Here is a 27206-nt window from a genome sequence, read left to right on the forward strand (position 1 = left end):
TTTTGGCACTTATCTTGAATGGATGCCCACGTCGATTTCGTTATGGCTCATCTCGTTGATTCTAGGGTGATTCCACTTTGACTGCTGTATTTTAGCAATATTTGAAGACCTAACCAATGCGTTTTTCAGGAAATTCATAATGATCAAACAATCCCAGATAAGAACAATGGTACAGTAGAAATAAATTTTGACTTGGTGTTCACGATCCACATTTTTATTAAACTTCTTGTGAATAAATGGAAATGTCGTGTGGCTAGGGCCTCCCGTCGGGTAGACCGTTCGCCTGGTGCAGGTCTTTCGATTTGACGCCACTTCGGCGACCTGCGCGTCGATGGGGATGAAATGATGATGATTAGGACAACACAACACCCAGTCCCTGAGCGGAGAAAATTTCCGACCCAGCCGGGAATCGAACCCGGGCCCTTAATATTAACAGTCTGTCACGCTGACCACTGAGCTACCGGGGCGGACTTCTTGTGAATGCACATATACTTCTTCTTAATTGTCACATCGGCAAGAAAACAGTTTTGTGTCAATCTTCATATATTTAATTTCCACTTTAACCAAACACAAGACTTGAGTGTTCTTTTACAAAGTGAAATAAAAACTTAACTTCTGCAAAGTGAAACAAAAACTGATCTGTGCGCATTCGCGCCAAAACGGTTACAATTAAGTCAAAGATTATGACAGTCTCACAGAAATGAATACACACAAGAACCATATCACTGTAATATATCGATACATCGGAGTACCTATACATTAATAAAACTAAATGTGAATATTGTCACAAAAATATGTCTGTTACTTCGCAGAAATGTAGTACGATATTACTGGTATCGAGAACTGCGGTTGGAGTGCCGTAATGGTCATGTAAATACAGAACCATTACAATGTGCAAGATTGCCAAGGAATATAGGAAAAATTATCGACAATATTTCACTTTTTAAAAATAATTTTGCGTATCTGCAAAACTACGTGTAGGTGGTCACATTTAGCAGTTGGAATAAGAAAAACAATCGTCAATGTGAAATTTTGACCCACAACAGAGAAAAAACAGGTAAAATTATGCTTTGCAGATGTGCAAAGTAGCGCATTAAAGGGTTAAGTTCAGTCTAGTTACACATCTGAAACAAAATCGCCGAAGATGGTTATTAGTACTATTGAATTGTTGACAGAGACTGCCTTTACCAGGTGTACGTGACGTCGGGGCTGAGTGTGACGGAATACAGCTACTACGAGAGCGAGTCGTACAACTACGGCCGCAAAGTGGTCCACCGCGTCACCGACCAAAACGTGACGGAGACTAAGTGGCTGTGGTCCGGCTACCCCGCGCTCATCATCGACTTCCAGCTGGACGCACTCGAAGGGCACCATCTGCGCGTGCTCGACACGCTGCTCGACGTCTACGGCTTCAACATTACGTTCGAGGTCGGAGCGCCCGTCCACGCGCACACCTGCAACGCGCTCGAGTGCTCCTTCAACGGTGACTGCGTCGCAGCAGCAGACTTCTCGTAAGTTGATGTCACACTATCGATTTATTTCTTTGTATTAAATACTGTGAGACGCAATTGAACTCTTCATATTCATCCCTCAATGCGATTCATTTTTCCCATCGATGTACGACTTGACGAAAACTTTGGTTGTATGGGGTAATTAAAACGTTTCCGTTCCAAGGCCGCACTAAAGCCGTCGGCACACGGACCGTGCTGTCGAACGTGAACGTTGAGCGTGTCAAGTTCAACGTGCTGCTGAACGCTCAGGAACGATGTGACTTGTGCATACGGTACGTGGTTCAAATGGTGCAAATGGCTCTGAGCACTATGCGACTTAACTTCTGAGGGCATCAGTCGCCTAGAACTTAGAACTAATTAAACCTAACTAACCTAAGGACATCACACACATCCATGCCCGAGGCAGGATTCGAACCTGCGAGCGTAGCGGTCGCTCGGCTCCAGACTGAAGCGCCTAGAACCGCACGGCCACTACGGCCGGCATACGGTACGTGGGCCCGAACGTGGTATACGCGATCGCAACGCACTCCAGCGGCAATTGAGGGATGTTTCTAGCTCGTAAATCACACTGTTTACTCAAGGGGCGAGCGTAAAATTCCCACGTTAGCTCTGTTAAAATGCACATTTCCTCCATCGTCCACTCAAAGGAAAGTACCATGTCCAATTAATAAGGACACAGCCCTATAAAAGTTCCATTACAAACAGTGCGGTACAAATTTGGAATACTTCTCCGCATAAGGTAAACATTATTTCATCGTTCCCACATTTTAGTAAAACCCCAAGGTCAGCCTTACTTGATTACTGTTCCCGCCCAGTAGCAGGATCTTTGGAACATGCTAATTACGAAGCGTAAAAGAAAAAGGAGCAAAATATCTTTTTACAAATAGCGCGAGCTGTCCTGTAAATTAAGCCAATCGAACAAAGTCACCCCTCAAAAAGAGGTGAACTAATATTTACGTAACATCAAATATTATAGAATATACTTATATTAAACTAATAATAAAGTATCAGAACCTAATAAAAACGCCAAAAAAATTGGCAATGTCAAGACGCGAACCACCGCCCCAACAAACATTTTACTGTGTGACAGTAACTCTGCTTACTACGCTTTTTTTTAATCTCATTTTGTACGTTTTGCTTCGTTGTATCTGGTCTGGGCGGACGTCGAAAGACGCCCGTTTCAGTTCGTTGTTGATTTATTAACTCAATTTTTTTATTACAGAGAGCAGCTACCCCTCTGACCGAACACGCTTTCTTTTTTTTTTAATTTCGTTTTGTTCGTTTTCGTTCGTTGAATCTGCTCGGGGCGGACGTCGTAAGACACCCGTTTAAGTTCGTTGTTGATCGATTAGCTCAATATTTTTTAATTATAAATGGCTGCTAACCCTCTGACCGAACACGCTGAGCTACCGTGCCGGCTGTGCTAAACTAACATCAAACCCTGAGGAGCTAATTATATTATGTTACCCTTGCTGGAAACCTTAATCGTAGATATGTTACTAATTGCAATTTAATTATGACAAATTGTACCAACAACAATGCGTTTTTGGTGGCTCTTCAGTGTGTGGCTGCCTTCAAATAGCCTACTCTCATAATACGCAAGTTACAATAATTCTTTTGCCACGAATATGATGTTTATCATTATTTTATTGGAATGAATCACACTGTTAACAACGGATTTTCCAGTGCTTCTCAATTTGCTGGTGCTCAGAAACGACATATATACATATAGGCTTGAAATGAATGTCAATATGGCGCCTCACAACTCTGTACTGAAGGGAGATGGCGAGCGTGTGACGTAGGTGGCGTTGTTCCACCTCATTGGTCAACGCTCAGACGCACGCTCAGAATATCTGACATGCCAGATATTCATTCCTCTGCACGTTCGGAAAGACTCCCGAACGTGCTCTTCCACGCTCTGACGTCAGAAACTCGGCACGCTCAACGCTCAACGTTCGGATGCACGGTCCGTGTGCCGACGGCTTAACCCCTTGCCTGCACGTCGGTGCTTATATGAGAGATATTCTGAAAGTAAGGTCCGATAGGTCGCGAAATGGAAACGACAGCGAAAATACGATGAAGCTTTGCACAGATTTGTTGGACAGCGTCTCTAGTATGCTTGTCGACCGCGTCACGTCGCTCTTCCAGATCTGTAACAGTTGTGTTACTAAATGTGACACTTCTGTCACTAAATGTGACTGGGTTTTCTCTTTTGATGCAAGTCAATTGTCAGGATGATCATTCTAAAGCATTCTGTCAGGGTGAAAATATTAAATAAATTAACTTTTGTCTCTTAACAACATGTGGGCAGGATGGGTTCTTCCTTGGCTCGGGTATGAGGTCGAATGAAACATTATTTTTACATAAGATAACTTTTATTGAAGATTTGTACAACTGTATCTTACGGAATGTTCTGGTTCGGAGAGCGGCAGCTGTGTCGTTTGTGAAGTCTTCTGCTACGGCAGTGGCGGCGGCGGCGGCGGCGTCGTCTGATTGCGCGTAGCGGTGTGTATCTCGTGTCGCCGTCTCGCCCAGTTGACTGGAGACGCGCAGCGCGAGGTGGCCCGTTTAATTATTGCGAGCGAAATCGTGCATCGGATGATACCTTGGGTGTCGCGTCTCAGTGTTTCTCTTCTCTAAGTGGCGGCGTGTGTTGTGCGTCGGCCAGCGGAGCGGCGCGGCGGGGGAAGGCCAGTGTGGCGGACTCGAACCACGGACTCCCGCTTGCCAGTCTTCGGCTGTCAGGTCTTCATCCCAGCTCACAGGTGACTGCTGAGGTGAGGCCGTCTCCTTCCCGTCCTCACGAGTCACCCGGGTACGTAAAAATCAGACTTCAAATACCTTTTAACTTCTGTCTTCTGGCGCCGCGGCTGCTGCTTGCTATTATATTACAGCGGCGGGCTTGGTTCGTCTGTGCATGATGCAGACTCTTCTTGCGTGACGGTCTTCAGCACCGAAACTGACTGAAAACTACTGCTACTCTTCTTTTCTTCCTTCTTCGTCTCTCGTCTCGTCTCCGTCCCCGTCTCCGTCTTCGTCTCCGTCTCCGTCTTCGTCTCCCTCTTCATCTGTCTGGCCCACTGCGTCTCGCGTATTTATTCACTTCAGTTTACTGGAGGTGAACGACTTCACGGTCATTGCCTCTTCTGTCACGTTGAGAAGCTCCTCGAAGAATCTTCTTAACGTCGGTCATTGGCTCTTGGAATGTAGGCGAGGGCTTTTGATCCCATGTGACGACTGAGAAACACGTGAGCCGGGTATTGCCTCTTCTGTCACTTTGAATAGCTTCTCCTGACGGCTGAATCGACAGCGCCCGCTTATGTGGAACTTGCTGACTTCACGGTCATTGTCTCTTCTGTTCTGCTGTTCGGCCCGCTGTTTGCGAGTATGTAACTCTCTAAACTAAACCAAGTTATTCATTTATATTCCAATTTCTAGTTCACTTTGATTTCACTAATTTATTTACTTAAGTACCACTCAACAGATCTGAGCACACAGTGAGCACGTAAAGATGCCTCAAACAATAGTGTCACCCGCCAAGTATGGGTGCCTGCTGGTAGGATTCGCCTGATTTCATGCAACCCCACATGATGTACCTGTTATGCATTGCGTTGTCATGACAGTTCTCGGCCGCACGCTGGATAGGCAATGAGGAAGCCACTGCAGTGTTTACACGGAAGGTGCTTCATCACCCACAGTGCAACTGGGACTTGGCTAGGTCTGATGTTCATCTCTGCTCACATGAACTGCTGGCTATGAAGACAATATTTTGACACTGACAACAAACTAAACCAGTGTAGTCAAGTTGCGGAAAGCACAGTCGGCTGCCTTCTATGACGAGGGCATTGTTGGTACAACGCTACGACAAATCCCTAAGTCGGAGCGGCGGCTATGTAGAGAAGTAACTAGAAGGTGTAGGAAACTGTTGCAAATAAAACATTTATAATTTTCGCTGTGGTTTCCATTTCGCGACTGATCCGACCAGTTTTCAAAAATGGTTCAAATGGCTCTGAGCACTATGGGACTCAACTGCTGTGGTCATTAGTCCCCTAGAACTTAGAACTACTTAAACCTAACTAACCTCAGGACATCACACACATCCATGCCCGAGGCAGGATTCGAACCTGCGACCGTAGCAGTCGCACGGTTCCGGACTGCGCGCCTAGAACCGCGAGACCACCGCGGCCGGCCCAGTTTTCAAGAAGGGTCGTCGAGCAGATGCGCAAAACTATAGGCCTATATCTCTGACATCGAGAACATGTTTTTTGCTCGCGTATTATGTCATTTCTGGAAACCCAGAATCTACTCTGTAGGAATCAACATGGATTCCGGAAACAGTGATCGTGTGAGACCCAACTCGCTTTATTTGTTCATGAGACCCAGAAAATATTAGATACAGGCTCCCAGGTAGATGCCCTTTTCCTTGACCTCCGGAAGGCGTTCGATGAAGTTCCGCACTGTCGACTGATAAACAAAGTTGCTGCATTAGAAAATTGCAGCGAAATGCAGGAAGATCTGCAGCGGGTAGGCACTTGGTGCAGGGAGTGGCAACTGACCCTTAACATAGACAAATGTAATGTATTGCGAATACATAGAAAGAAGGATCCTGTATTGTATGATTATATGATAGCGAAACAAACACTGGTAGCAGTTACTTCTGTAAATTATCTGGGAGTATGCGTACGGAGCGATTTGAAGTGGAATGATCATATAAAATTAATTGTTGGTAAGACGGGTGCCAGGTTGAGATTAATTGGGAGAGTCAGAAAATGTAGTCCATCAAAAAAGGAGGTGGCTTACAAAACACTCGTTCGACCTATACTTAAGTATTGCTCATCAGTGTGGGATCCGTACCAGGTTGGGTTGACAGAGGAGATAGAGAAGATCCAAAGAAGAGCGGCGCGTTTCGTCACAGGGTTATTTGGTAAGCGCGAAGCGTTACGGAGATGTTTAGCAAACTCAAGTGGCAGACTCTGCAAGAGGGGCGCTCTGCATCGCGGTGTAGCTTGCTGTCCAGGGTGCTGTCCAGGGTGCGTTTCTGGATGAGGTATCGAATGTATTGCTTCTCCCTACTTATACCTCCCTAGGAGATCACGAATGTAAAATCAGAGATATTCGAGCGCGCACGGAGGCTTTCCGGCAGTCGTTCTTCCCGCGAACCATACGCGACTGGAACAGGAAAGGGAGGTAATGACAGTGGCACATAAAGTGCCCTCCGCCACACATCGTTGGGTGGCTTGCGGAGTATAAATGTAGATGTAGATGCAGATGTACTTTCAGAATAGCCCTCGTACTCCCGCATCGAAGACACTCTGGGTTGCCTATAAGCTGCAGCAACGCCGTAAAACGGAAACTTTTTGATCGCTGATTATAAAAGTCTTTGTTTTTGCTACTTAGGAAACGCTGTAACTCGATAATCACCTCGTCGTCATTTTGGGCATTCCTCCAACACAGTAATTTCTTCATCTGGGGAAAGACAAAGAAGTGACTGCGTGTCGTGTCTGGAGAACATGAAGGGCAAGGGAAAATTTGATAGCACAACGATGCAGCATGAGAGGCTATGGGCTGTGCAAAATGAACTAGGGCGTTGTTTGGAGCAGAAAAACACCCACTTGGACAGCGTCCTCCTTGGTTTCTCCGGCAACTTCGTCACGAGATTTCGGTTGTGTGTTTCTGTGGCTGTTTACCCCATGCGAGTATATTCTGTTGGCACCACACAATAGTAATCCCATGAAACAACCTGCAGTACATTGCCTGATGGTGACTGGGTCTTCACCGTTTTCGACGGTGAAGCCACGTGTCCACGGAGTAATCCGATGTTTACACTGCTTTCTTCGTTCCTCGTCCACCATTCTTAAGCCGTTAAAGACGTACATTTAGACTGCAGATTGTCTTCGGTATCCGTTTTGAATGGGTATGAACAGGCGTGCCATCTAACCGTCGGTGAAATTCGTCGAGTACAAAATGTCTTGCAAGATATTGGAAACATGACTGATTTTCACTTTTATCACTATCGCCTCGATTGTAATATGCCAAACATCTAGCGTAATGGCCTCCATCTCTCTTGAAATTCCCAGTTTTCCACAGATAGATTGTCTACCTCTCCGTTCTTTATAACTCATTCTTCTTTGACGACACTGGAATCATCTGCACCATCTAACCACTGTGTGATATGATGGTGCATTGTTACTGTATACTCTCAGCATATCAGCACGGATTGCTGCAGTGTTATTTCCCTCAAATGCAGAAAAAGAATTACCGCACGATACTACACATTATTAATGGGCATCTCCATTTTATTTCTGTTCCTCCACTAGCGTGTTACGGTTTTATTGGACATTTAATCTTTTCCAGGCTGCAGACACGCACTTGCAAGGAAACGAAAAGTAATTATGCAACTATTTTTTCGAGGTAATAATTTAAACCTTATGACAACCCACCGCACTTTCCGATAACTACATACGAAGTGAATATTTTATACCTCCTGACTCCAAAGAGACGCGATCTTCAAGGGAGTTTCACCAAAGACAAAGATATTAATGAACATTATCGCTATTACACGCACAGTTGTCACCAGAGGCAAAAAAATAATGAAGAAAGTTAAGATAGCCGAACAGATAGCAAAGTGCAGTGAAGATAAATACATAGCAAGAAAACTGATAAAAGGCAGCAAATACCTCTGTTGCTTTAGTGGTACCATTCGGAGGACGTTGCGAAAACAGACACTACCACACACAGTTGACTACATGGGAATTGTTGGAGTAAACTTAGCAACCCGTGCTTGCTTGAGAAGGGCTGTGCATGAAGCCCAACATAACTTTTACAGACAGATCCTCACGGAAGGTGTAACAGCTTTCCTAGGAAGTTCTGCTTATACGTTAAGTGACGAACGGATCCAAATATTCCATTATGTCTCTTGTGTATCAATCTGTCGCTGAAACTGATGACATCAGACACAAAGATGAAACATTAAATTCCTTATTTCAGAAAAAATAATTTCGCGTTATGCTACTGCCATGGCACTGGTTGACCGCTGCAGAGCTCACAAATGGCACATATTGATGTAAGCACCCACAGAATTGAAAAACAACAGAGACTACTCAAACTGAACAATGCACCAGGGCCTGGCAGATTTCCAATTATATTTCACATTAAATATGTTGCGAAATTATCCCCTTTTGTGGCTCATGTATATCTAAAAACCTCACACAATGAAGAGTCCCGCGAGAACGAAAAGAGCGCTGGCCACGCCTGTTTGGAAAAATTCTAAATGTATGGATGCACAGAATTACAGACCTTTATCGCTGACTTCCGCCTATTGCAGGACACTTGATCATATTATAGGCCGAAAGTTATGAAATTCCTAGAGAAAAATAAATTTTCTTCACAGAATCATCGCGAACCAAGAAAAATCACTCGTGTGAAACTCAGCTTGCTTCATTCACACATAACCTTGGGAAAAAAAACAGAACAATGGACACTGGTGAACAGGTAGATTTTGTCTTGACAGCCTATTGAAAGACTTGCGACACTTTACCAGATCGTCGGCTAAACACCAGAACACGAGCAGACCATGTGTCTTCACAGATATGTGTATGATGCAATGAATAATATGTTGTTAGAACTCATTTACTTTGTCCTCCTCGGTAGCTGCACATCAGCGCTGCGGGCTGTTAACAGAAGGGGTTTGGGTTAGATTCCCGACTGAGTCGGAGATTCTCTCCGCTCAAGAAGTGTTTGTTATGTTTCCCTCAAGTTAGTTCCGTAATTCTTCACATTCCACTATCAAGATGGCTGTATGGACAGGTTCGGAAAGCAAATAAACTAAAAAATCTCATTTAATAAATATAAAAATTATCTTCTTTTGTGGTAGTTACTAAGACGGAATTCAGACCCTTTTAATGACCGTAAAGCAACTACGCATATCCAGAATGAGATTTTCACTCTGCCGCGGAGTGTGCGCTGATATGAAACTTCCTGGCAGATTAAAACTGTGTGCCCGACCGAGACTCGAACTCGGGACCTTTGCCTTTCGCGGGCAAGTGCTCTACCATCTGAGCTACCGAAGCACGACTCACGCCCGGTACTCACAGCTTTATTTCTGCCAGTATCTCGTCTCCTACCTTCCAAACTTTACAGAAGCTCTGCTGCGAACCTTGCAGAACTAGCACTCCTGAAAGAAAGGATATAGCGGAGACATGGCTTAGCCACAGCCTGGGGGATGTTTCCAGAATGAGATTTTCACTCTGCAGCGGAGTGTGCGCTGATATGAAACTTCCTGGCAGATTAAAACTGTGTGCCCGACCGAGACTCGAACTCGGGACCTTTGCCTTTCGCGGGCAAGTGCTCTACCATCTGAGCTACCGAAGCACGACTCACGCCCGGTACTCACAGCTTTATTTCTGCCAGTATCTCGTCTCCTACCTTCCAAACTTTACAGAAGCTCTCCTGCGAACCTTGCAGAACTAGAGCTCCTGAAAGAAAGGATATAACGGAGACATGGCTTAGCCACAGCCTGCTTCGGTAGCTCAGATGGTAGAGCACTTGCCCGCGAAAGGCAAAGGTCCCGAGTTCGAGTCTCGGTCGGGCACACAGTTCTAATCTGCCAGGAAGTTTCATATCAGCGCACACTCCGCTGCAGAGTGAAAATCTCATTCTGGAAACATCCCCCAGGCTGTGGCTAAGCCATGTCTCCGCTATATCCTTTCTTTCAGGAGTGCTAGTTCTGCAAGGTTCGCAGGAGAGCTTCTGTAAAGTTTGGAGGGGAGGAGACGAGATACTGGCAGAAATAAAGCTGTGAGTACCGGGCGTGAGTCGTGCTTCGGTAGCTCAGATGGTAGAGCACTTGCCCGCGAAAGGCAAAAGTCCCGAGTTCGAGTCTCGGTCGGGCACACAGTTTTAATCTGCCAGGAAGTTTCATATCAGCGCACACTCCGCTGCAGAGTGAAAATCTCATTCTGGAAACATCCCCCAGGCTGTGGCTAAGCCATGTCTCCGCTATATCCTTTCTTTCAGGAGTGCTAGTTCTGCAAAGTTCGCAGGAGAGCTTCTGTAAAGTTTGGAGGGGAGGAGACGAGATACTGGCAGAAATAAAGCTGTGAGTAGCGGGCGTGAGTCTTGCTTCGGTAGCTCTGATGGTAGAGCACTTGCCCGCGAAAGGCAAAAGTCCCGAGTTCGAGTCTCGGTCGGGCACACAGTTTTAATCTGCCAGGAAGTTTCATATCAGCGCACACTCCGCTGCAGAGTGAAAATCTCATTCTGGAAACATCCCCCAGGCTGTGGCTAAGCCATGTCTCCGCTATATCCTTTCTTTCAGGAGTGCTAGTTCTGCAAGGTTCGCAGGAGAGCTTCTGTAAAGTTTGGAGGGTAGGAGACGAGATACTGGCAGAAATAAAGCTGTGAGTAGCGGGCGTGAGTCTTGCTTCGGTAGCTCTGATGGTAGAGCACTTGCCCGCGAAAGGCAAAAGTCCCGAGTTCGAGTCTCGGTCGGGCACACAGTTTTAATCTGCCAGGAAGTTTCATATCAGCGCACACTCCGCTGCAGAGTGAAAATCTCATTCTGGAAACATCCCCCAGGCTGTGGCTAAGCCATGTCTCCGCTATATCCTTTCTTTCAGGAGTGCTAGTTCTGCAAGGTTCGCAGGAGAGCTTCTGTAAAGTTTGGAAGGTAGGAGACGAGATACTGGCAGAAATAAAGCTGTGAGTACCGGTCGTGAGTCGTGCTGCGGTAGCTCAGATGGTAGAGCACTTGCCCGCGAAAGGCAAAAGTCCCGAGTTCGAGTCTCGGTCGGGCACACAGTTTTAATCTGCCAGGAAGTTTCAACTACGGATATTATTACCATATTCAAGCAACATTGTTAAAACCCCGCACTTTGTACTAGTCGGTAAATGTCTGATAAAAACGAACGTGACATCGGGCACCCCCAACGAAGTATAATAGAACCGCTAATACTCTCAATATACATAAAGAATTTATGAAGTAGAGTCAACAACACTATTCTACTTATCGCTGACGTTGCTCTTGCCTGTACGTAAGTATTACTGTTGAACGATCTTAAGGAAATGCAGCATTATTTGGAAAAAATTTCTAGTTGCTGTAATGACTGGCAAATGGTTTCAGATGTGGATAAATGCAAAACAACTTCTGTAACAAAGAAAAGCATCCAGATGGCTTCCGATTACAAAATTAGTGGCAAAAGTCTAGTATATGGAACACTTAGAAGGGTTCTGGGAAGGAACGTTACATCTGTAAGGGAATTGCATTCAAAACTCAAGTGCAACCAATTGTTCATTATTGCTCTAGAGGTAGGTATCCTTGTAAAGTAGCCTTAACAGCAGATACAGAATGAAATAAGAGACGTCTTCCTAGCTTTGTAACAGCTCTATATAACCCATATGAAAGTGTAGTAGAGACGCTAAGGGAGCTAAAATGTAAACTTTTGGAAAAAAGAAGGTATTCGAGGAAGACTGTCCGACAATTGTTGTAGCACAATCATGTAATTCAGATAGGTAACATGAGAATAAGATAAGAGGAATTTGGGTGCGTACAGAAGCATAACTAGATGAGGTGACGCAGTGGTTAGCACACTGGACTCGCATTCGGAGGGACGACGTTTCAAACCCGCGTCCGACATCCTAATTTAGGTTTTCCGTGATTTCTGTAAATCGCTTCAGGTAAATGCCGGGATGGTTCCTTTGAAAGGACAAGGATGCCTTCCTTCACCATCCTTCCATAATCCTATGGGACCGATGACCTCGCTGTTTTGTCCCATCCCCCGAATCAACCAACCAACAAATCAGAAGCATACGCGAATGAAAACGCTAATATCGGTACGAAGGATCCTGCGTGACGTATTTTATAGCCCCTAGCAGAGTAAACGTGTAGGTAGGGTGTATCTTGTAGCAACCCCTGCGTAATCCACTGATGTTGGAACAATATGAAGTTATTGGCACGCTGTCTTAACGCGTTTCGCTTGCTATTAGTGTGGGTAGAGGGAGAGATTCACTCGAGAAGAGTATCATATTCAAACATCTGTTTTAGGCTCATGAAAGCCGATATTTCAGAAACATTTACACCCACCTGTGGTTAAAGTGTGTTAGTAATGGAAACAATAGCGAGAGTTCCGCGTGCCATTAATGTCTACTCTGAATAACCCTTACGGCACTGTGTGAAGGTAAAACGATATCTTACAAAGTAACAGCTCTCCTCCTACCCCGCCCCCAATCTAATTAAGCCAAACAGACTTAAGTCCACTGTATCATTTGAGCGAACTTTATTATGAAGCTGGCGGATGCTGCCGGTACCATTGGGAACAACGATGCATCAGCTTGAGAAAACAGAATTTTCTCATCATTATCAAAACTCCACTCCACTGAATTGAAATGATGATTGCTGACTGGTTACCTTTATCGGTGACTCTTGTTCTCTACATCATGAAAGGGATGTATGTCGGAGTGTGGGGACTATGTTCAAGGAACCCTAAATTACCATTAATATACAAGGTGAACATTTATAAAACCGAAAAACTGCAAGTACGGATTACTGACTGGAAATGGGCGAAAAAAGTAATACGAATCTGCGTACGGAAATGGACGGTGTGCGTGCAACGAGAACAGATCTTCCCGGAACACAGTATAGAACTGCAACGCATCCATGCCCTCCATGGAATGCAATGTACGCGTTCATTCGTCGCATGATGGATTGTTGCACTCTTTCGCACATTACGGCCTCTCTCCGAATAGCGTCACAGGAGTCGTGTACACGTTGTTGAAGGGTCTGCACATAGAATCTGGTTCAGCATGTTTCTTGTTGTTGTTGTTGCAGACTTCAGTCCAGAGACTCGTTTGATGCAGCTCTCCATGCTACTCTATCCTGTGCAAGCTTCTTCATTTTCCAGTACCTACTGCAACCTACATCCTTCTGGATCTGCTTAGTGTATTCATCTCTTGGTCTCACTTACGATTTTTACCCTCCACGCTGCCCTCTTGTAATAAATTTGTGATCCCTTGATGCCTCAGAACATGTCCTACTAACCTATCCCTTCTTCTAATCAAGTTGTGCAACAAATTTCTCTTCTCCCCAATTCTATTCAGTACATCCTCATTAGTTATGTGGTCTACCCATCTCATCTTCAGCATTCGTCTTTAGCACCACATTTCGAAAGCTTCTATTCTCTTGTCTAAACTATTTATCGTCCATGTTTCACTTACATACATGGCTACACTCCACACAAATACTTTCAGGAACGACTTACTGACATTTAAATCTATACTCGATGTTAACAAATTTCTCTTCTTCAGAAATGCTTTACTTGCCATTGCCAGTCAACATTTTAGATCCTCTCTATTTCGACCATCATCGATTATTTTGTTCCCCAAATAACAAAATTAATTTACTACCTTAAGTGTCTCATTTCCTAATCTAATTCCCTCAGCACCACCCGATTTAATTCGACTACATTCCATTATCCTCGTTTTGCTTTTGTCGATTTTCATCTTATATCCTGCTTTCAAGACACAGTCGATTCCGTTCAACTGCTCTTCCAGATCCTTTGCTGTCTCTGACAGAATTACAATGTCATCGGCGAACCTCAAAGTTTTTACTTCTTCTCCATGGATTTTAATTCCTAATCCGAATTTTTTTTGTTCCCCTTACTGCTTGCTCAATATATAGATTGAATAATACATAGATTGAATAACCAACCACTGCTTCACTTTCATGCCCCTTGAAACGTCCCCTTAGAAAAATTATACATGACTGTGCTTAAACTGACATACAATATCTTTAGCGCAACGCAATCTGACTTTCAAAAATCTCTACAAAGTAATGGCCCTGACTATCATTAACCTATACCTTTCACAAATCACTTACCTCACCAAAAATCTTCATTACTCGAACTACTGCAATACAGCGAGCGCCAATACTGCCAGCTAAATAAAAGATTCAAACTACTGAAGGCACTAACTACTGATAGGCATAGTTAGCAAATGAAAGATTTTGATAGAGAACAAACAATGTATTTACCTTAATAGTCATAATATATATAGCAGTTCATAACATCCAGTCTTACAAATTTCAAAACTCCGCCATCTCTCTCCCCACATCCACCACTGCTGGCGGCTCACCTCCAACTGCACAACGCTACGCGCTGTTCACGTCCAGCTGCCCAACACTACAATGGCAGACAACAATGCAAACTAACCACAGACTGCACACAGCACAGCCAGTGATTTTCATACAGAGCGCTACGTAACGTTGCCAATAAGAAAACATAAACAGCCTACTTACACCCTCGACTCTTATAACTGCCATCTGGTTTCTGTACAAATTGTAAATAGCTTTTCACTCCCTGTATTTTACCCCTGCCACCTTTAGAAGTTGAAAGAGAGTATTCCAGTCAACATTGTCAAAAACTTTCTCTACGTCTACGAATGCTAGAAACGTAAGGTTGCCTTTCCTTAATCTATCTTCCAAGATAAGTCGCTGGGTCAGTATTGTCTCACGTGTTCCAACATTTCTGCGGAATCAAAACTGATCCTCCCCGAGGTCGGCTTCTACCAGTTTTCCCATTCGTATGTAAGGAATTCGTGTTAGTATTTTGCAACCGTGACTTGTTAAACTGATAGTGCGGTAATTTTCACATCTGTTAACACCTGCTTTCTTTGGAAATTACTATATTCTTCTTGAAGTCTGAGGGTATTTCGCCTGTCTCATACATCTTGCTCACCAGATGGTAGAGTTTCGTCAGGGCTGGCTCTCCCAAGGCTATCGGTAGTTCTAATGGAATGCTGTCTACTGCCGGGGCCTTGTTTCGACCTAGGTCTTTCAATGATGTGTCATACTCTTCACTCTGTATCATATCTCACATTCCATCTTCATCTACATCCTCTTCCATTTCCATAATATTGTCTTCAAGTACATCGCCCTTGTATAGACCCTCTATATACTCCTTCCACCTTTCTGCTTTCCCTTCTTTCCTTAAACTGGGTTTCCATCTGAGGTATTAATATTTATACAAGTGGTTCTCTTTTCCCCAAAGGTGTCTTTAATTTTTCTGTAGGCAGTATCTATGTTACCCCTAGTGATATATGTATCTACATCCTTGTAATTGTCCTCTAGCCATCCCTGCTAAGCCATTTTGCATTTCTTGTCGATCTCATTTTTGAGACATTTGTATTCTTTTTGCCTGCTTCATTTACTGCATTTTTTTTATATTCTCCTTTCTTTTATTTTCTCCTTTCATCAATTAAATTCAATATTTCTTCAGTTATCCAAGGATTTCTACTAGCCCTCGTCTTTTTACCTACTTCATCCTCTGCTGCCTTCACTATTTCATCTCTCAAAGCTACCCATTCTTCATCTACTGTATTTCTTTCCCCCATTCCTGTCAATCGTTCCCTAATGCTCTCCCTCAAACTCTCCACAACCTCTCGTTCTTTCAGTTTATCCAGGTCCCATCTCCTTAAATTCCCACCTTTTTGCAGTTTCTTCAGTTTTAATCTACAGTTCATAGCCAATAGATTGTGGTCAGAGTCCACATCTGCCCCTGGAAATGTCTTACAATTTAAAACCTGTATCCTAAATCTCTGTCTTACCATTATATAATCTATCTGAAACCTTGCAGTATTTCCAGGCCTCTTCCATATATACAACCTTCTTTCATGATTCTTGAACCAAGTGTTAGCTATGATTAAGTTATGCTCTGTGCAAAATTCTACCAGACGGCTTCCTCTTTCATTCCTTACTGCCATTCCATATTCAACTACTACGTTTCCTTTTCTGCCTTTTCCTACTATCGAATTCAAGTCCCCCATGACTATTAAGGTTTCATCTCCCTCACTATTTGAATAATTTCTTTTATCTCATCATACATTTCATCAATCTCTTCGCCATCTGCGGAGCTAGTTGCCATATAAACTTGTACTACTGTGTTAGGAGTGGGCTTCGTGTCTATCTTGGCCACAATAATACGTTCGCTATGTTGTTTGTAGTAGCTTACCCGCATTTCTGTTTTTTTATTCATTATGAAACCTATTCCTGTATTACCCGTATTTCATTTTATAATTATATCCCTGTAGTCACCTGACCAGAAGTATTGCACCTCCTGCCACCGAACTTCACTAATTCTCACTATATCCAACTTTAACCTATCCATTTCCCTTTTTAAATTTTCTAATCTACCCGATTAAGTGATCTGACATTCCACGCTCCGACCTGTAGAGCGCCAGTTTTCTTTCTGCTGATAACAACGTCCTCCTGAGTAGTCCCAGCCCGGAGATCCGATTGCGGGACTATTTTACCTCCGGAATATTTTACCCAAGAGGACGCCGTCATCATTTAACCATACAGCAAAGTTCCATGCCCTCGGGAAAAATTACGGCTGTAGTTTCCCCTTGCATTCAGCCGTTCGCAGTACCAGCACAGCAAGGATGTTCTGGTTAGTGTTACAAGGCCAGATCAGTCAATCATCCAGACTGTTGCCCCTACAACTACTGAAAAGGCTGCTGCCCCTCTTCAGGAACCACACGTTTGTCTGGCCTCTCAACAGATACCCATCCGTTGTGGTTGCATCTATGGTACGGCTATCTGTATCGCTGAGGCATGCAAGCCTCCCCACCAACGGCAATGTCCATGGTTCATAGGGTGGATGGGGGGAGGGGGGGGTCAGCATATAAAACGCTTTTTAGATGCCCCCAGAGACAGGAATCCAAGGAGGTTAAGTCTGGTGACCTACCGCCCTATGGCACAGGGCCCCCACCTCCTATCCAACGTTCCCAAAAGATGATGTTGAAGTGTCGTCAAACTATCACGAGGAAATGGTTGGTGTTCCGTCATGCGGAAACAGCGTAACCGGCACATTCTCAAGCAGTCCAGGCAGAGTATTCCATAGGAAGTCCAGGTACGTTGCTCCGTTGAGCGGTTGTGGCATAAAAACCAGACCAAGTATGTGATCGCCAAGAATCCGTGCCCACACATTGATGCTGCTGAGACGCAATAACCACTCCCGGAGGACTGTCTGTAGCGCACAGGGGACGATTATGCAGATTGATGATGCCAGTTCTGGTAAAGGTTTCTTCGTCGGTAAAGAGGACTGATGACAGAAATCTCCTAAGTGTTATGTCTGATCCAAAATTATCGACAAAATCTTTCCCGTAGAGGGAATTCCACTGCGGATAATCCGTGCACTCGTTGCAGGTGATAGGGATAGTACCGGTCGTCGTGCAGGATCCATATAATAGAACATTCGCTCACACCATGTTGAAGGACCACTTGTCTGAAGCCTGTACTTTGTTCGTCTCAATATCATGTAGAATCCGGTCATCCAAATCTCGTGTACCCACTGTCCGCCGCCTCCTGCACGTTCGTCTGTCTGAAAGGATCTATAATGACACAAACGTCCAAAAATGGCTTGAAATGTTGTGTTATGTGGTTTTTGTCTCTGAGGGTATTTGTATTCGTATAACCATGCTTCCTCTTGGCCGTTTGCATCTGCTTGGCCGTACACAAACACCACCTCGGCTTCTTCCCAACGTGAATACCCGACCATTCTGCTGCTTACAATACGCTGCGTCAATCACGCAGCCTGCAGCACACAAGAAACACGTGACACGTGATCAGAGGACTTTCATTCGTCAGCACCATCTACCGTGGCAACGGTGCATTTCCATAAACATGTTCATAGGACCTTCTTTCCTCCATTTCCAGTCAGGGATCGGTCCCTGCAGTTTGCCGGTTTTATTAATGTTCACTCTGTATATGACAATCACTGGCACATAAACAAGGAACTGCTGCTTTTCAGACGGTTTGAATTCTCAGACCATGGCTCAAAGGGCACGTTAAAGACATCAAAGTATTACTCACCACATCCTTTCCTCTTATCGTCAGTTCTTTCATTTATTATCTCATTCCAATTTCTTTTGCACAGCTTGCGTAGTCGTGTCAGCTGTATATACACACCGCCACTTAACGTTCAAGGATTCTTGGAAACAGTGCCGGCAGCATGGCACCGAATATCTGTCGAAACAGGAGTTCTGTCTATTACGATCTCTTACGAACGCTTCGTCTGCCGCATAAATCGATTGCTGCGGATGCAAACAGGTGGTCGTATTAATTTGAGTCGGTGATATTTCTGTCGGCGACGTTAATGAACCGCGCGTTTAACCATTAAGTGGTGATAAAAGCAATTATACATCGGCTATGATGTTTCAGATATTTCAGCGGATATTTTCCTGTTCTACACAAAACATAGAAAAGTAATTTATTTCACTTCGGCTCAGTAGCTATGCATCCGCCACAAACATTTATTCAAGGCAGCTCTACAAACTGAGATTCTTATTGAATGGAAAATACCTTATGCTTACCACACAGTGATCACTTTTAATGTGGAGGTAGCTGAAGAGGGAGAGAGAGAGATATGTCCTTCTACTACGGTCAATGAAATAGTTTGAAATGCCACATGACATGGGTGTCGCCAGAACTTGTGCTAGTCGTCAATGGAATGTCGTGCGCAGGATGGGAAAAATGCTTGGTATCAGTGTATTTGATCTCGCTGGGAATCAAAGTCTGACTCAAGAAATACTGAACCTCTGATGCCATCCAGACACAAAGATGTACATATGCCATTGTGTGAAGGACGTTCTACTGAATAACTCAGTTCAGGGAAAACAGCCGCCAGATTTGAATCCGGTGAGAAACAACGTAATTAAGACAGGGGCAGCAGTTAACTTTCCGGAACCACCTATTTGCTATTGGAAGCACAAGCCACAGCACACACGTGAACCTCTGTTCACTGCGCGTCACACGAGTAGATCAGAGAGACTAGCATTGGCAAAGGAATAACAAAATTGAACGCTCGAAGGATGCAGAAAGGCTGCCTTGATAGATAAGTCATGATAGACGAAGTTTGTAGGGCGCGAGTTCGTCAAAAAATGCATGAGGCAACGTATTCCACTCCCCATCATTGCATCGTTCAGATAGCTTGTGCTCATCTGAAGCACGCTTAAATGGAATTAAAGTGGGGTTACTGTGACATATATTATATATTCCACCGGCCGTTGGAACCTACTGTGCGATTATGTGCAGCAGTTTGGTGACCCACAACAACCTACAGGCGACCTGCTGTTTGCAGTAAAAAGCTCATTACCCCATCGACATCCTGTTTTGTCATAATTGTTTGAGGGGCACTCGATAAACATGAAGTTTCTTGTTTGGTCCCTCAGGTATTCTGACTTCAATGTTTCTAAGCACGTCTGGAATTTGCGAGATGGCGCACCTTCAACACAGCAAACCCCAATCTCGGTGTGCGTCGGCAACTTTAGGCGTCTCAAGGGGCGTCAGTGTACAACACACTACGTCTTTAGCAGTGAGGTCAGCAGCTTGGCGTCAGTAGCCGGTAGAGGCTAGACAGCGGATGTGTGAAAAAACGATGCAGGCGTACTGTTTTTCCATGCACTCATCATTGAGAAACATAGACGCTACAGTATTATTATTCATAACTCATATCTGAAATGAATAATTCACTAATTATAGGCAAATTTATCGCCTCAACGTAAAACAAGGGCATAAATGTTTGTGGTATCTCTTGGTTTCAACTACATTCCTGGAAGAAGAAATGTATTTTGTATACGGTAACAACTGAAAATATGTATTTTATTGCATAGCAGTGCGTAGCGTCGTATTTCGTCATTCATAGGGAATCTTCTATAGTTTCTTCTTTTACGATAACCTATGAACTAAAAGCAAATAAATAATAAAGTATGGAATCGTCCAATTTATTGACCTACTCGCTCTACAGGAGGCTCACAAGCACCCTCAAACTGCTACATACAGGGACGTTGACGCCAGAAGGCAGAGCTATGTACACACCATCAAAACTAAGGGGACAAGGAAGTTGATACTAAGCAAATGTGATGGTGAAAGATCACTTTTGACAAAAGAAAAGTCAAGCTGGAGGTAAAGGATAACAAATGTATTAAATACACTACTGACCATTAAAATTGCTACACCAAGAAGAGATGCAGATCATAAACGGGTATTCATTGGACAAATATATTATACTAGAACTGACATGTGACTACATTTTCTATGGTGTCACCGCTAGACACCACACTTGCTAGGTGGTAGCTTAAATCGGCCGCGGTCCATTAGTACATGTCGGACCCGCGTGTCGCCACTGGCCGTGATCGCAGACCGAGCGCCACCACACGGCAGGTCTCGAGAGACGGACTAGCACTCGCCCCAGTTGTACGGACGACATTGCTAGCGAATACACGTACGAAGCCTTTCTCTCATTTGCCGAGAGACAGTTAGAATAGCCTTCAGCTAAGTCCATGGCTACGACCTAGCAAGGCGCCATTAACCATATCTGGAGAGAGTCTCACTTGTATTATCAAGAGAAATGTACCATAATTAATTAAAGTTAAGTATACGAGAAGCTCCATTCTTTTCTTTGTAGCATTCATAAAGTATCCTGTTTCAGACTTAACGCAAGACGGCGTGAGTTGACGCGTGCCCTTTCGGCTACTTCTCAGTGTGGCGTAGCTAGCTTGTTACGCCACAAAATTTTCACCCAGTTTGGGTTCATAGATCCTGAGAAATCAGTACCCACAACAACCACCTCTGGCCGTAATAACGGCCTTGATACGTCTGGGCATTGAGTCAAACAGAGCTTGGATGGTGTGTACAGGTACAGCTGCCCATGTAGCTCCAACACGATACCACAGTTCATCAAGAGTAGTGACTGGCGTATTGTGACGAGCCAGTTGCTCGGCCACCATTGACCAGACGTTTTCAATTGGTGAGAGACCTGAAGGGGCAACGGCCTTGCCGCAGTGGATTCACCGGTTCCCGTGAAATCACCAAAGTTAAGCGATGTCGGGCGTGGTCGGCACTTTGATGGGTGACCATCCAGGTCGCAATGCGCTGCTGCCATTTTTTGGGGTGCACCCAGCCTCGTGATGCCAATTGAGAAGCTACTCGACCGAACAGTAGCGGCTTCGGTCGAGAATACCATCATAACGACCGGGAGAGTGGTGTGTTGACCACACACCCCTCCTATCTGCATCCTCAACTGAAGATGACACGGCGGTCGGATGGTCCCTATGGGCCACTTGTGGCCTGAAGACGGAGAGAGATCAGGGGAATATGCTGGCCAGGGCAGCAGTCGAACATTTTCTGTATCCAGAAAGGCCCGTACAGGACCTGCAACATGCGGTCGTGCATTATCCTGCTGAAATGTAGGGTTTCGCAGGGATCGAATGAACGGTCGAGCCACGGGTCGTGACACATCTTAAATGTAACGTCCACTGTTCAAAGTGCCGTCAATGCGAACAACAGGTGACCGAGACGTGTAACCAATGGTACCCCACACCATCACGCCTGGTGATACGCCACTATGACGATGACGAATACACGCTTCCAATGTGCGTTCACCGCGATGTCGCCAAACACGGATGCGACCATCATGATGCTGTAAACAGAACCTCGATTCATCCGAAAAAATGACGTTCTGCCATTCGTGCACCTATGATCGTCGCTGAGTACACCATCGCCGGCGCTCCTGTCTGTGATGCAGCGTCAGGGGTAACCGCAGCCTTGGTCGCTAGCTGATAGTCCATGCTGCTGCAAACGTCGTCGTACTGTTCGTGCAGATGGTTGTTTTCTTGCAAACGTCCCCATCTGTTGACTTAGGGATCGAGACGTGGCTGCACGATCCGTTAGAGCCATGCGGATAAGATGCCAGTCATCTCGACTGCTAGTGATACGACGCCGTTGGGATCCAGCACGGCGTTCCGTATTACCCTCCTGAACCCACCGATTCCATATTCTGCTAATAGCCACTGGATCTCGACCAACGCGAGCAGCAATGTCGCGATACGAGAAACCGCAATCGCCATAGGCTACAATCCGACCTTTATCAAAGTCGGAAACGTGATGGTACGCATTTCTCCTCCTTACACGAGGCATCACAACAACGTTTCACCAGGAAACGCCGGTCAACTGCTGTTTGTGTATGAGAAATCTGTTGTAAACTTTCCTCATGTCAACACTTTATAGGTGTCGCCACCGGCGCCAACCTTGTGTGAATTCTCTGAAATGCTAATCATTTGCATATCACGGCATCTTCTTCCTGTCGGTTAAATTTCGCGTCTCTACACGTTATCTTCATGGTGTAGCAATTTTAATGGCCAGTAGTGTATGTGAAACGTGATGTTTCTGTGTATTTACAAGTTGCAGTATATTTGGATTCGCATTCCGATCAAATGTAAAAGGATTACTGTCTTCAGTGTTGGATGTGGAAGGTGTCGAGAGTGGACGACTACTGTATTGAGGGACGGCCGTTCAAACCCCGTGCAGCCTTTCAAATCTTTTAGTGTAAATGCTTCCTTTCAAAATCACACTGCGGAATTAATTCCATACCCGCCTTAGGCAGTGCCCCGGCGCGGGTCACCTCGTAGTCGACGGTACGTTATACCCCAATCTTCCTTTGTTTAAGTTCATTTCGCCGGCCTTTGTGGCCGTGCGGTTCTAGGCGCTTCAGTCAGGAACCGCGTGACCGCTACGGTCGCAGGTTCCAATCCTGCCTCGGGCATGGATGTGTGTGATGTCCTTAGGTTAGTTAGGTTTAATTAGTTCTACGTTCTAGGGGACTGATGACCTAAGATGTTAAGTCCCATAGTGCTCAGAGCCATTTGAACCATTTGACCACAGATGTGAAGTCCCATAGTGCTCAGAGCCATTTGAACCATTTTTTATGTTCATTTTCTACTCATTCAATAAAAGAAAACACTTAGTCCGGAGAAGTAATTTGACTTAGACATAGATATGCTATCGCTCGTGTTTCTGTGTATTTTGGAAGTAGAATGGCGAAGTATCTTGAATAGAATTAACGGCTTCGGATATGCAGTACCCATTTTCAGCATCTACAATGGGAGTAACTAACTACCATACTGAGAGATTAAAACGTGACAGAAGTTATAACAAATACACTATATGACTCTCATTCTGCTCCAGTGCAACAAGTCATAATAGGTAAAAATAACATGAATCATAACAGCCACGCAAGCTTCAACCGGTTGTATAAGCGATGCAAAAGTGTCCTAAAGGTCGTTGATGCATACGTAACGTACAGCAGTTATATAATGCAATTAAAAGCAAGTTCATTGAAAAGTATAGTTCATTAAAATACTGTCAGTTACACATAAAAAAGCTAGATGTTATTTAAAGAATGTGTAAACCCACGAAAAAATTATTCGGTTTCTTACAGCTTAAAGCTGGCCAGAATTTATCAAAATTTTAAAAGAAAACTGATTACATCAAAAATTAAATACATTTTGGTGTTGTTTTTTCGTTTACTGTCATTTCATCTTCCTCGCCCCATACGGGCGGCGTGTGACTGTCAGCGGATTCAAGTCGCCGGTCTTGGACATGGTGGATGACAAAATGAATGTTTCAGACAGTAAAAAGAGAGATAGTGAGTTGCGTAAGTCAAAAGATAAAAGGCTAATTTGTTGATGTATTAAAATACTGACACAGACGAAATTCCAAATGAATGTTTCACAAAATATAAAAGACGAATGGACAGTTGCATAAGATAAAAGTTAAAAGCCGACATGTTGACTGATTAAGATTGGGACATGGACGAGTGAAGTGATGAGTGGGCATAGACTCCCAGGGAGAGGGTTATCAGTTGAAAGTAGCGTATAAGAGGATGTTTGTGTGGGTGGATGTCTGGAGGACGGATTTGGGAGAGTGAATGGGAATGCTGTAACGGGCCAAGCCTTAGAATGTTGGTAGAAAGGAGCGGAGAGGAAGGCAGCTCGGACAGGGGAGGGGGATGGGTTCCTTGAGATCTGGTAGGACAGGTATATATATATCAGGGCGGACTGCATAGTCTGGTAAGTGAAGGCGATTAAAGTTACATTGTGAGCGGATTTGGAGGGTGCGAAGGTGTAGTGTTGGGGGAATGTGGTGGTAGAGGCACAGCAGAGTACCAGGATCAGTGAGCAGGAAAGAAACTAGGTGATGGGTTGTGTCGATCATGTGAAGGATCATATTATAAAAGTTAGCGAGGATTTCTAGGGACGAAAGGGAGCATTCTTTCAGGTGTCTGTAGGTGATGCAGTCATGACTCGCAGTAGTATTGCGTTTGTTAAGGGGTATGTGTTGAAGTTCTTGTATTGTTAATTGGAATATTGAGTTCTGTCTGCAGAATGTTGTAGATGTACTGGAAGCTAAGGACAGGGGGTGTGAGGGAGGTATTCGTACGCTTGTCCACTTTCGAGAATAAGAAATAATCGAAGTGGGGGTCGTCTGGGATGGTGACGGTGTGAGAGAGGTAGGATTAAAAGTGGTTGGCTTTGTTTAGGTTGTCAGGGACAGGGTGATTATATTTCAGGAGGGGTTAGAAGGGAACAGGGTTGTTGCCTGTAAAACGTTGAAATGCCTTGCAGTACCTGGAAGAGTTTGTGGGCAGTGTGACATTGAGGTTTGTACATGTTTGGCGCCAAACGTGGAGTTTCTTAGCGTTCTGCATATTGCAGATGTGCCACTGTAGCTCTCAGTGGCGTGTATTTGTGTCCTTGAAATGGATCTACAGTAAAGATCGATAAAGGCGACACGATTCATGAAGGAGTAAAAGAGCACCTGGAGGAAGTGTGAGATGGTGCGGATGGATTGGATTTGTCTGGATGTGTTGAGTTATGATGTTTGGCGAGATATGTTAGAGGAAGTTGGCAGCGTGGTGGATGTCTTTATTGAGTTGGAAGGATAAGGGGTGGCTTCTGAATAGGGTACCAATGAATTCCGTGTAGGCATCTCAGTTGGTACTGAGTAGTCCTGCTTGTGTTTGGGAGAGGCAGGAGGAGTGGGTACATGGATGGAATGTGTGGTGTAAGGGATGGTGAATAGTACAGAGAGATGGTTCCGTACAATAGGGTGGATGGCCTGTGCAGTAATGCATCCAAGGAGTTTAGGAGAGGTGCAGATAACGTCAGGGGTGGGATTGCTTTCAGGGCAGATATGCAGAGGGAGAGGAACTATACCACCATCGAATACTGCGGTGGTTATTTTTTTCTTTATCTTTATTGTTACTTCATTCTTCCTCGCCTCATGTTGGTGGGTTGCTGCGCTGGCAGTGTTACAAATAACCTGCTCGTCAGCCAGTAGAACTTAATGCTAGCTTAGATGCGAACACAAAAAAAAAAAAAAAAAAAAAAAAAAAAAAAAAAAAAACATAAACAAGAAAACAAATCTAATATGAATTTAAAATTAATTGAAAATATGATGTGAATGGGAGAAATATAAATAATATAATGATGTCCTCGATATCTACATCTGCATTTATACTCCGCAAGCCACCCAACGATGTGTGGCGGAGGGCACTTTACGTGCCACTGTCATTACCTCCCTTTCCTGTTACAGTCGCGTATGGTTCACGGGAAGAACGACTGCCGGAAAGCCTCCGTGCGCGCTCGAATCTCTCTAATTTTACATTCCTGCTCTCCTCGGGAGGTATAAGTAGGGGTAAGCAATATATTCGATACCTCATCAAGAAACGCACCCTCTCGAAACCTGGACAGCAAGCTACACCGCGATGCAGAGCGCCTCTCTTGCAGAGTCTGCCACTTGAGTTTGCTAAACATCTCCATAACGCTGTTACGCTTACCAAATAACCCGGTGACGAAACGCGCCGCTCTTCTTTCGATCTTCTCTATCTCCTCTGTCAACCCGACCTGGTACGGATCCCACACTGATGAGCCATACTCAAGTATAGGTCTTACGAGTGTTTTGTAAGCCACCTCCTTTGTTGATGGACTACATTTTCTAAGGAATCTCCCAATGAATCCCAACCTGGCACCCACCTTACAAACAATTAATTTTATATGATCATTCCACTTCATATCGTTCCGCACGCATACTCCCAGATACACTCCTGGAAATTGAAATAAGAACACCGTGAATTCATTGTCCCAGGAAGGGGAAACTTTGTTGACACATTCCTGGGGTCAGATACATTACATGATCACACTGACAGAACCACAGGCACATAGACACAGGCAACAGAGCATGCACAATGTCGGCACTAGTACAGTGTATATCCACCTTTCGCAGCAATGCAGGCTGCTATTCTCCCATGGAGACGATCGTAGAGATGCTGGATGTAGTCCTGTGGAACGGCTTGCCATGCCATTTCCACCTGGCGCCTCAGTTGGACCAGCGTTCGTGCTGGACGTGCAGACCGCGTGAGACGACGCTTCATCCAGTCCCAAACATGCTCAATGGGGGACAGATCCGGAGATCTTGCTGGCCAGGGTAGTTGACTTACACCTTCTAGAGCACGTTGGGTGGCACGGGATACATGCGGACGTGCATTGTCCTGTTGGAACAGCACGTTCCCTTGCCGGTCTAGGAATGGTAGAACGATGGGTTCGATGACGGTTTGGATGTACCGTGCACTATTCAGTGTCCCCTCGACGATCACCAGTGGTGTACGGCCAGTGTAGGAGATCGCTCCCCACACCATGATGCCAGGTGTTGGCCCTGTGTGCCTCGGTCGTATGCAGTCCTGATTGTGACGCTCACCTGCACGGCGCCAAACACGCATACGACCATCATTGGCACCAAGGCAGAAGCGACTCTCATCGCTGAAGACGACAAGTCTCCATTCGTCCCTCCATTCACGCCTGTCGCGACAC

This window comes from Schistocerca nitens, chromosome 3 (genome assembly GCF_023898315.1).
Source record: "Schistocerca nitens isolate TAMUIC-IGC-003100 chromosome 3, iqSchNite1.1, whole genome shotgun sequence".
NCBI lineage: Eukaryota > Metazoa > Arthropoda > Insecta > Orthoptera > Acrididae > Schistocerca > Schistocerca nitens.